Source organism: Nelumbo nucifera, chromosome 1, assembly GCF_055504915.1.
Source record: "Nelumbo nucifera cultivar China Antique chromosome 1, China Antique-T2T, whole genome shotgun sequence".
NCBI classification, from domain to species: domain Eukaryota; kingdom Viridiplantae; phylum Streptophyta; class Magnoliopsida; order Proteales; family Nelumbonaceae; genus Nelumbo; species Nelumbo nucifera.
In genome coordinates, this window is record NC_142649.1 from 492,912 (window position 1) to 504,375 (window position 11,464).

An 11,464-nucleotide genomic window follows, 5' to 3' on the forward strand; every position below is an offset into this window, starting at 1 on the left:
CATCTCTATTAGATTCTCGAAATATAGTTCTCCTTAAACAATCCTTTAATAAAATATAAACTTTGATGAAACTCAAATATTTATTAATAGTGAGTAGATTCTTTGTCAATGTAGGAACATGATAAATATTTTTTAAATCAAACTAATGTTTATTGCAAACAAGAGAAGAATAACTAATATTTTGTATACCCAAACATGCTCCACTACCAATTTTGACTTGATCCATACCTAGATATTCAAACTTGTTTTTAAGATTTTCAACATCCGGAGTCATATGATGTGTAGCACCACTGTCCAGATACAAGGTGGATCAAAATTAGAAGTTGAACCAGAATGGGAAGACATTCCACTATTAAATGCTGCATGATCATAGGTACTTGTTAGAGGGGTTAAAATTATATTAGACATAGTCGAACCAAGTTTAGTAACTAGCCAAATTTTTAAAAGTTTTTTGAAATTTTGGGATTGATCTTACACTAAATTGGACCAGATTCTAAACCCAAACTAAAACATATCAAACTTAATATAGAGACCATAGTGTGCAACTCCCATAATTGTAGTTCACGCCCAATATCAGTCCCAAAATCGGCCTCCAATTGAAGATGACGTAGTGTGTACGTGAAGCCGATTTAGTAACCCGGTTTCAACAAAATTAGTTCCCAACTTGCTTGGATTGTTGTGGGTATGTGAACCTAATATCCTCTAATGTTTTTCTTGCAAAAACAAAGTAAATAACTGATGGAAACTAGTCGTATCATAGTTGGGTCAAATTAAGGTTTCTAAGAGGCAAGGGAAAAGAGAAGAGAGCAAAAGATTGGAGAAAACTAGTTAATTCAACCCTTGATGGATTTCAATGGTAGGCATATTAAAGATAGCTCAATCCAAAACCTAGTGCAATATATTTTAGGGTTAAGTGCAACTTTCCAATTTTGTGCATTTATCTCCAACATGTAGGGCATTATTGGAAATTGGTCTGGGTTCAGTGTTTCTTCTAAACACCTAGTAGATGTGCTTAGGGTCTAACCCTAACAATCAAGACAAACTACTCCACCAATTTAGCAACACAGCAGTGTTAGCCTTGTTAGGATAAACTCACCAGGTCTATCAAATTGATGAGAACATTCTAAACTAACATGAGTCCAATATAAAGAGTAATTCACAGAAACACAAAAATAAGAACATGAAAAAATAATGTACTTTATTCATTTACTGATAAATGTTTGTGTACATTAATCTAATTGGAACTAAGGGCATACATTATCTAACAGCATTGGCACTATTTTCTCATTGATAAGATAGATCATATCTCTTGTAACACTTTAATGCTCCAAGGGTTGGTTACCATACATTGTCTAACAATATTGGCAGGTAAAGGGATTGCCTCCTCCTTTTCCTTGACGTCATCCAAAGGGTTGATTACCATGCCCCCTTCCTTTACCACAACCATAGTTTCCTCCATTTTGATTTGGAGGAAATTGTGAAAACTAAGAACCATTATTATTATTTTTACTATTATTTGCAGCAACATTAGCATTAGGATTTTCACCAGAGATATTATGTTGAAGAAGCCATGATTCATGGATAAGAATACATACCAACAACATCATTTATGTTTAGACGATCTGCATCAATTCTATTTGTTATAGTAGTGATATGATAAGAGACACATACTCATTGCCTAAGCCAAAGAGAACATACAGAACTAAATTCTCTCTTGCAAAAGTAACACCCATCTGATGATTTGTTCTATTTCTTTGGTTTGCCACTCTTCTTCTAAGGCCTATTCTTATTCTTTTGTTTCTTCTTGTCATATTTGGCTCCTTCAATAAGCATGGCTACTGGCTTGTCCTTTTTAATCTATTCCTCGATCCTTTACAATATACTGTTGATCTCTTGCAAACTGCCTTTTAACTTATTCATGTTGTAGTTGAGGACAAAGTGATTAAAGGATGTGGGCAGAAAGTTCTAAGATGGCATCAGTTTTTGTACCATCATCCAATTTGGAGCCAAGAGCCTCCAACTCATTTATTAATCCTATCATCTTCATGACATTGTCATGAACCGACTGGTTCTTAGACATCTTGGTGGTCATTAACAAATTGAGGACTTTTTTGTCGTGCAAAATGATTATGCTCCCTATACATGGCCTTCAAGCTATCTAGGATTTCTTTACAATATGTTAATTTATCGAATTATCTCTAGATATAATTGTCTAATGAGGTGATGATATAACAAGGGGCAAAAGAGTTATTCTCTTCCCATTCCTGATATTCCTTATTTCTTATCTTAGAAGCTCTTTCACCGGGACGTTCCGATGCCTTATTGTTGGCTATTTTGTACAATTTTTCAGATGTGAGCACTAGATTAAGGTTGCAGATCCAATTTGCATAGTTGGGTCCCTTGAGTTTGTTATCATCTAGCAACTTAGCAAATAATCTATGTGTCTTTTTCTACCAAATGGAATGAATAATTAGTTCATGATTGATTATTGTTTCATGTTATGTACCATAAAATGAACTTTTATCTATGTTGAATTTCCATTTATTCATCTCTGAGATTAACCTCTATCTTAAGGACGAATACATTATTCATGTCTCTTCAAATATAGGAAATCACATAGGTGCATGGGGCCAATTGTTTCAACTGCATAACCTCATCACTTTCTATGAAGGATCATGAATTTATCCACGTCTCCATTAGCTTCCACTTTGGCCTCTATTAAATAAGGTTCATATCCATTTTAGGTTAAACATTTATAATCGATAGATACTAACTAATCATATCGGAAGCCTCAAGGTACTATGAAAGAATCTTTTATTTTAAGATAGGCCCCTCCACTAGTCTATGACGCTCCTATCATCCAATGAAGCAATTCGACTAATTACATTAGTGAAACAGGTAGCCCAATTTTATGGTGCATCTCTACCCACCAATTTTGTCTATTTCAAGCTAATGAAGAAAGGCCTTTAAAGATATCATCTTATGATATTCCCTATCATCTAACACTTATATCATTTATAAAGGAACAATTATATCAATCTCTAGGTCGGTTTTATGTCTTACCACAGTGGCTCCCACTGACTTTTATAAAGGCAGATTTAAGTGGGCCCAAAACGGGCCAGGGTTTTCATGGGGTTCCATCTTTGAAGAGGAAAAAAAAAAGGCTTATTGTGAGGGAGATCATTCAATGGTACAAGGAGATCATAGCAACAATGCACATTTAGCCCTGATGGGTGTAGAGAGCCACATAAAGTCTTTGCATAGGCCAAGCACTTTTGGCCAATGTACGAATCACATTCACATACTACATCACACACAATTAATCAAGAATCAACCTAAATCTTGTAAAACCCATATCCATTTATATTAACACATTATCAGCACATTATTGGACCCAATTATCCAATAAAACTTATCTCAGTATATAATCCCAACTGCAAAAAGCAGTTCAGCCCATATAATTGTCAATGCTGAAATGGGCTTATCTTGATTTAATCTAAACACAACTAGGTTTCACAAGTGTGGGCCGAATTGGTCCATTGAACAGCCCATTAAACCCTTAGCCTAAGTCCAATTTGATCACTTAATTAGTGATCTAAGGGGTTGTTAATAGTCCCCAAAGAACCCTAGGTTTGGCCCATGTAAGGTAGACCAAAATTAGTTCAAATTGGCCTAGGGTTTAGTGCACAACACATGCATCAATTCACAAAGATTATGATCTGAAAAACCTTAGGTATGATTCACAATCAAATCAATAAATAATTAGAAATATATCAAAATTAAACAACTAGGGCTGATAGGGTGATAGTCTGAATTTAATCTAAACAAATTGTAGGAAACTATCGATCTACTGTCTCCACATCAATCGCTTTCTCCATTATTCTCCATGATCTCTGGCGTGTTCTCCAATGAAAATAAATTTGAAAAATCCTAATTTCTAATGCTTACATCAGGAAAAACACTAATACATCTTTTCTATAAAAAAATTATAGACCAATATATCAATATCGCATGGTGTGCATTAAACTTGTCACCAATAAAGAATTCGATCTCCATTATACTTTCAGCCAAGAATTCAAGAATTCACCATAGAACAAATATAAATAATATCAAAAAATATAAAGATTAAATTTTAGATCATTGACCCCAATCTGAGAACCAAATTCTCAAACAATAAGTTGACTAGGTCGAATTGGTTCAGTCCAAGAACTAATCCTAGTGCTCTGATTGGGCCAAACCAGGTATGGTGGTTGGCTAAACTTTCAACAATTTTCTAACCCAACTCGGGAACTGATTTCCTAGTGATTTTGAAATCTGAAATTTCAAGATCGATTTTGCACTGAACCACACAAGATTTGAAACCCAAATTAAAATTTATCAAACCTGATATAGAGACCACAAAAATTCACCTCCCAGAGTGGTAGTTTACACCCAATATCAGTCCCAAAATCGGCCTCCCACTGAAAAGGTGCACTATGTACATGAAGTCGATTCAGCAATACTGTTTCAGCAAAAAACCGATCTTTAACTTGCTTGAATCAAAGAGGGTATGTGAACATGATGTACCCTAATTTTTTTTCTTGAAAAAACACAGTGGACGACTGATACAAATCGGTCTTTATCAAGGCTAGATCAAATAAGGGTTTCTGGGAGACAAGGAAAACGAGAAGAGATAAAGAAAGTGGAGAGAATTAGCTAAATTGGACTCTCCTTTATATAAAACACTCTCTTAATCTAATTAGGAGTTAATCCAAATCAAATTTGGGATCAAGACTCTATTTTTAATTGATAAGAATAATCATCTTAAAAAGATTGGTTCTCCATACCCAAATCCATGCCCGTTTTTAATCCAAGTCACATGTCATGTGATTACTTAATTAATCATATTAGTTATGGGCCTTATACTCCCATTTTCTCTAATGATTCACGTCCCAAGTTATTGCACTGCCACTTTGGGCCTGAATACTATATGGTGTGGAACCTACAAAGGTTTCACAAAAGTCCATAAGGGTTCAACCCACATCTAGAAGAGGTTAGGCCAAATTCACTACTCAGGGCAGTAAACCCCTGACCCAATCAATTTGAGCTCAGTTTGAACCCAACATTTACACATAAATGATCATTGGATTCAACCACCCTATAAAGACCTAAGGATAATGGACTTACGTAAGATAAATCCCAGCAGGTAATCAGCCTTGTAATGACCCCTTACACCTAACCTCTCGGTTAGGGGTGGATTTGAGCCGAGTCGAGCCGAATAGTACAAGGCTTTAGCTCGGCTCGCCAAGGTTGTACAAGGCTCGAGCTCGGTTCGAGCTAGAACATTGAGCTTAAGCTCGTCTCGAGTCAAAAAACTCATAAGCTCGAGCTCAGCATGTCTCGAGCTCGATTTCAGAAAAAAAATATGTTTTATAAAAATAAAAAAATTATATAAAAAATATTTTTTATTTGATATTTAAAAAATTAAGAATTATAATATTTTCATTATGTATATTATTTTCTATAATTTTATTATATGTATATATTCGAGCTTAGAAATTTATTAATTGGGCTCGGTTGAAACTGAGTCGAGCCGAGATTTTCACTAGCCGAGCTCGAGTAGCTCGTGAATAACTCGGCTCGTTGCCACCCCTACTCTCGGCTCATAATCATTATAACACTGATCACAGGGAATGACCTCTTCCCTGACTACAATAATAATATAACATATAAATATATTTTGCAAATCAGGTTTCAAATGTAGTTGAAATCCACTGTCGATAGTTTAGGTTTCCATTAGAGATAGTGCAAAGCCATGATATTCAATTTGTCTAACAAATGGGTCGATCCTATCAGTATGATCACCCACTTAAGTAATTTTCCAAATTACCCCAACATGCCCAGGTATTTGACCTTTAATGAATCTCATTGGTTGGCACATAAAGAATAACTTAGTCCAATACCTAGTGTAGTATCATAATCAAATCTGGGGTCAAATACAACTTTCCAGCTTTGCCCATATATCTACAAGGTCCAAGGCATAACTATAAATTAGTCTATGTTTAATGTCTATTCTAAACACCCAATAGTTGTGCTTGGGGTCTAACCCTAGCAACTGAAACAAGCTACTCCACCAATTTGGTAGTACACAAGAGTTAGCCTTGTCAGGATGAACTTCCCAAGTCTATCCAATGGCTGAGGACATTTTAAACTAATACGAGTCTCATAAGTGTCCAGTTTAAGGAATAATCTATACTAGTTTAAAAAGCACGAATAGTCTCACTAATATTTTTGGAATTTTTTTAGGACAAAATTTGCCCTTCTATATTTAAACTTATTGATAAAAAAGAGGGCAAAAGGGTAATCAATTATTAATATTAAATGTGTTGAAAAGAGACAATTATAAGATATTCAATGCATTTGATTTCCTCTCTTTAAATAAAAAACTTAAGGTATTAATTTGCATTCACCTTCATTGAATCATATATTTAAGGCATTTTTATTTCTTCTCATCATTAAATTCTATTAATTAAATCCATACATAATAAATTAATAATTTCAATAACATAAAAACATACTTTTAAAATCTACCTGAATAAAATAGTGTTTTCATCTAGGCAATGATAAGAAATTAAACCATTTCAGGCCAAATGGGCCAATCCATGTTGTCACAATTAAATAATAAAATTCAAAAATAGATAAAATACAAAATAATATAGAAATTAAAAATTTGGAAACATTTTTAACATCATATATTTGACATATTAAACAATAATAAGTATGTGTCTTTATTAATGATGGAATGGAATGTAAAACTTAAAACAAATTAGAAATAAAACTATTTTCCTATTCTCTCTCGTTAAATCTCATATTAAGGTATATTCTCTCATTAAATCCACAAAATTAATTTTAATATTATAAAAATAAATATTTTGATAAATAATTTGAAAACAAAACTATTTTCTTCCCTCCCAATTGTGGCCAAGCAATTCAACCATTTTGGGTCAAATGAGTTAATAAATAATGTCATATTTAATAATAAAAAATGAAAATATATAATACAAAAAATAAAAAGAATTCGACATATCTCTAATATTGCATATTCATTATACTAAATAAAAGAACATATGAAATGTAAAGTAATTTTATTAATGATGAAAATGGAATGCCAAAGTTACAACCCATAAATGAAATGATGTCATAGTAAAATAATAAAAATTTAAAAAATAGAAAAATATAAATAATAACAAAAAATAGAAAAAATTTGGGCACATATCTAATGTTACATATTCATAAAAATAAATATTGGGTACATCTCTAATATTATACATTCATTATCAGTGATGGAAATGTAATATAAAATTTAGTGTCAACCTAGAAATCAAATTATTTTCCTTTTTGGGTTGTGGGTTATGGTTTGGATCAAATGGATTAGCCGATGATATGATAGTTAAATAATGAATCTTTAAGAAAATAAAAAAGTACAAGTAATCAAAAGAATATATAAAAAATTATATACTAATTATGTCAAACAAAAATTAAGTATAATAAGTAAAAATTATTTATATATAATTTAAAACAAACCAAAAAGTCAATATATTTTATTATCTAGATGGTGGGTCAACAATCCAACCTTTCAAAGAAACTCATGATGTCATAATTGAATAATAAATATTTAAAAAAGATAAAACACAAACAATGAAAAATCACAAAATTCTATCGCATTTGGTAACATTCATAATGTTATATATTCATCATAAAAAATAAAATTTATTTTTATTTATGGAAAAAATTAATGGAATACAAAATTTAGTAATAATAATAATAATAATAATAGTAGTAGTAGTAGTAGTAGTAATTGTTATTGTAATTTAAAATTTCCACATTTAATGCATGTGCGCATTTATTAAAAGCATTTGAGTTTATTTTTAATCATATTGTTACTTTTGTTAATTTTCAATTTTATCTTAATTATGATATATCTAAAATTCAAATAATTAATATGAAAAAAATTTCTTACGTGCTTAATTACTAGTTCATAGAAACATACCAATTTAACATAAAACAACAATTTTTATTCATTTACTGATAAATGCTTGTGTACATTAATCTAATTAGATCTAAGGGCATACACAATCTAACACTATTGGTTTGTCGATTCTATACAGTTTCTTGTATATTTATACATAAAAGAATAATGAGAAAATAAAAAAGAATAATCAAGGAAAGAAAATAATAAGGCAATTGCCTATTTACAAAATTTCCTAAACTAAGAGTTGCCTCTCTTGGAGCTTTCTAAACTTAGAGAACATTCTTTCTCGGAGATTGCCAATACTAGAGTTTCCTTCTTTGTGGTGATCACCCCCATCTCCTTCCTCATATTCCATGCCCAAACTTCAATTGGACCCAATATTCATTTTGGGTTGACGTCTCATAATCCCAACAATAGGGTGAATAAGGATCACATGCATCCCCAATTTGGATGAGGGACGCTATGCTACTGTGGGGCATTCCCATTCAACCTATGGGCCAACATTGGTGAACAACATAGGTCTTTAACAAGATAAGGACACATTGTGAGCATTAACGAATTCTAGCATCTGCTAAGGTTGGCACTAGGACCGGATCTAGTAGGCACAACATAGGAAGCACATTCAGTGAGCACTTTATAAATATTCTAACAACTGTTAAAAGTTGTCTTTAATCTTTTTCAAGCGTAGGTTAGGGGTATTTTAAGGAACAGGTGTCAAAAAGTTTCGAAAGTGCTCATTTACCATGATTATAATGACATGCCTACCTAATCCGGACTCGTCAATACATTACCCTCCAAACTCCTCATCCCGTGGCATACGACTCACGCCTCTAACGGATTGACCATTGGCTACATCGAAGGCTGACCTATGTCCCACTCATGAGGATCACAATGACACTCCTCAACAAGTATTTAAGGGCATGCTTCCCAAGGTAAAGAAGATAGGCACTCTATTATTCTAGCTTTCTCTCTCACTCTCCTACTTCTAGTTCTTTGAACTCTCTCGTTTGGCTACAACCAATGCATCTCAATTATCTTGGCTTAGCTGGCCACTTCAATCTCTTGATTGACTTGAGCGTCAAAGTGCTCCTTCCCGGGGAACCACCTTGGGCCTTTGACCTTGTATGTGCATAAGAAACCAGATCTAGTTCATCAGAATTTATGTACTAGCTCGTCCACCTCAGCTCATATAACATTAGATTGGCATCATCTGTGGGAATTTGAACAAAAAGTTGTAACTCTATTCAACTACTTCCAACCACAATGCCTTCCGATAACATAAGTTGCTTCAGCCATTTAGGCAACAACTCTCCTAAGATCTCTCACATTGGGCACAATCTGTTTCTAGTCTATCAGCCTCAAAGCTAGGCAAGGACACAAGAGTAGTTTGATTCGCTTCTTGGACAGGTCAAGGATCTCATCCCCTCTCTTTGAGTTCTAGTACCTCCTACACCATCGACACTAGTAGAACACCCTACCTAGGATAACAAAACACAAAAAAAAATGACCCACCAGCCCAAGGGTAGGGCCAAAATGAGCAATAGCCATTGCCTTAGTGCTCCAAGAATGCTCCTTGGAACTAAGCCTAGAACGCTCATCCTTAAATCCCCAACACTCTAGCATCCAATTCCATGTGGAGTCCATCTCAATTAGGGATAGATGCATTCAATTCCAAAATTTGGGCAAAAGGAGAGATGACATATGTAGTCACATCCAAGACATGCACAAGCAATAGGACAAGCTTAAAAAAGTGGCCTAGATCGTTGAACACTAGCCAACAGGGCTCAAATCACCAATGAGCATGTACTTGCAAAAGAGATCATGGATGAAATCCCCCTAGTTGTTTTTAGGCCACCATAGTTTGAGAAACATGACAACACCAATGACTTCATGGATTACCTTGAAGGGTTCAAGGTCCTCATGATAATATATAGAGCTTTGGATGCACCGATGTGCAAAGCATTCATTTCTGCACTCAAGGGGGCCGCTTGACAATGGTACTCTACATTGTTGCCCAGCTACATTGGCTCATTAGCTACTTTCAAGACATCTTCTTCACCCAATTCATCAACAACCAACATCACTAGAAAATGGTTGCTAACCTCATGAAGCTAAGACAAAGGGATGACCGATGACAAGCCCCTTCAATAATTCATTATGAGATTTTGAATTTATCCAAGTACAAAACTTGGACCTATGTATTTTGATGATAGAAAACTCATTAAGAGTACTAATGATGTAACTAAGTGTTCAATAAACCTTTAGTAAACTTCTCTAGGCTAAAAATGCATCAAAGCTAAAATGTTATTAAAGATGAAGCGGAAGCTTTGTTGAGGTGGTTGCTTGTGTTTCAAATATATCTACACAATCCTCATGTCTCCAAACTGAGGAAGTTTCGAGCAATTCAAGCATCAAGGTTATTGAAGGACTTAAAGGTTTTGGAGATGCTCAAAAAACATCAGCTACATCTCACAAGGAGAAGACTACATTAAGCAGTGCTCAAATTATATTTATCTTTTTAGGATCTTGATGTAACTAGTTGTATGATGCACTCTATAGATACTCAAAGAGAGTAAACTCAGCTAATTAACCTTAGAAACCATAAACTTTAATGGGTTTGGTTCCTAGGCTTTCTTTAGCTTAAATAAGATATAAAAATCAAGAAAATACTTGTTAAAAATCAAGGAAGTTTGTTGTGATTGTAAGATATAGTCGACTACCCTAGACATCATAGTCAACCAACTATGATAGCTAAGGCATGAAATGTCAAGACTGTAAAGAGTAGTTGATTACCCCAAAAAGTATAGTTGACTAACTATGATAGCAAAGACATACAACATGCCATGTCTGAGATGATCAGTTGACTACCCAAAAAAGTAAAGTCAACCAACCCAGACTGACTAAGCTCATATGTTACCGATTAACTAATATGGAGGAACTAGTTGATCGAGAGAGAAAAAAAATTCCTCCCTTTATCAAGCGAACAACTAAAAAAATTGATAGTCAAGTACTTTAAAGAAATTTGACCCTTTAAAGGCTCTAACAACTACTACCTTCTTTGGAAAGCTTTCTAACATATTGGGGAAATTTGAATCATTACTAAAAAAAGAAAAATCCCTCAAATGGCCATAAAATTGTCACTTGATCTTAAATCTTCTATGAATATAGGAGTTTATCTTGATTCAAAGAAAATAAGAGATTTGAATCAGGGCTTATGATAAATAACTTGTCCATTCCTTAGTTATTTTGTTGAAGAGATCCCTATGCTTCAATAGTGTTAGAGGTGAGCAAAGCCGATAAGCATTGGAGCTTGTACAATCTCAGCCATCTAAGTTAAGCATCTTTGAGTATTCTATCAATTAAGGTTTAGTTTGAGCTTGTATTGTTTACATCTGCCTATTAAGAGGCTTCTCTTGCTTGTAAACTTGCTCCTGTGCTAGAGGAAGAATGATC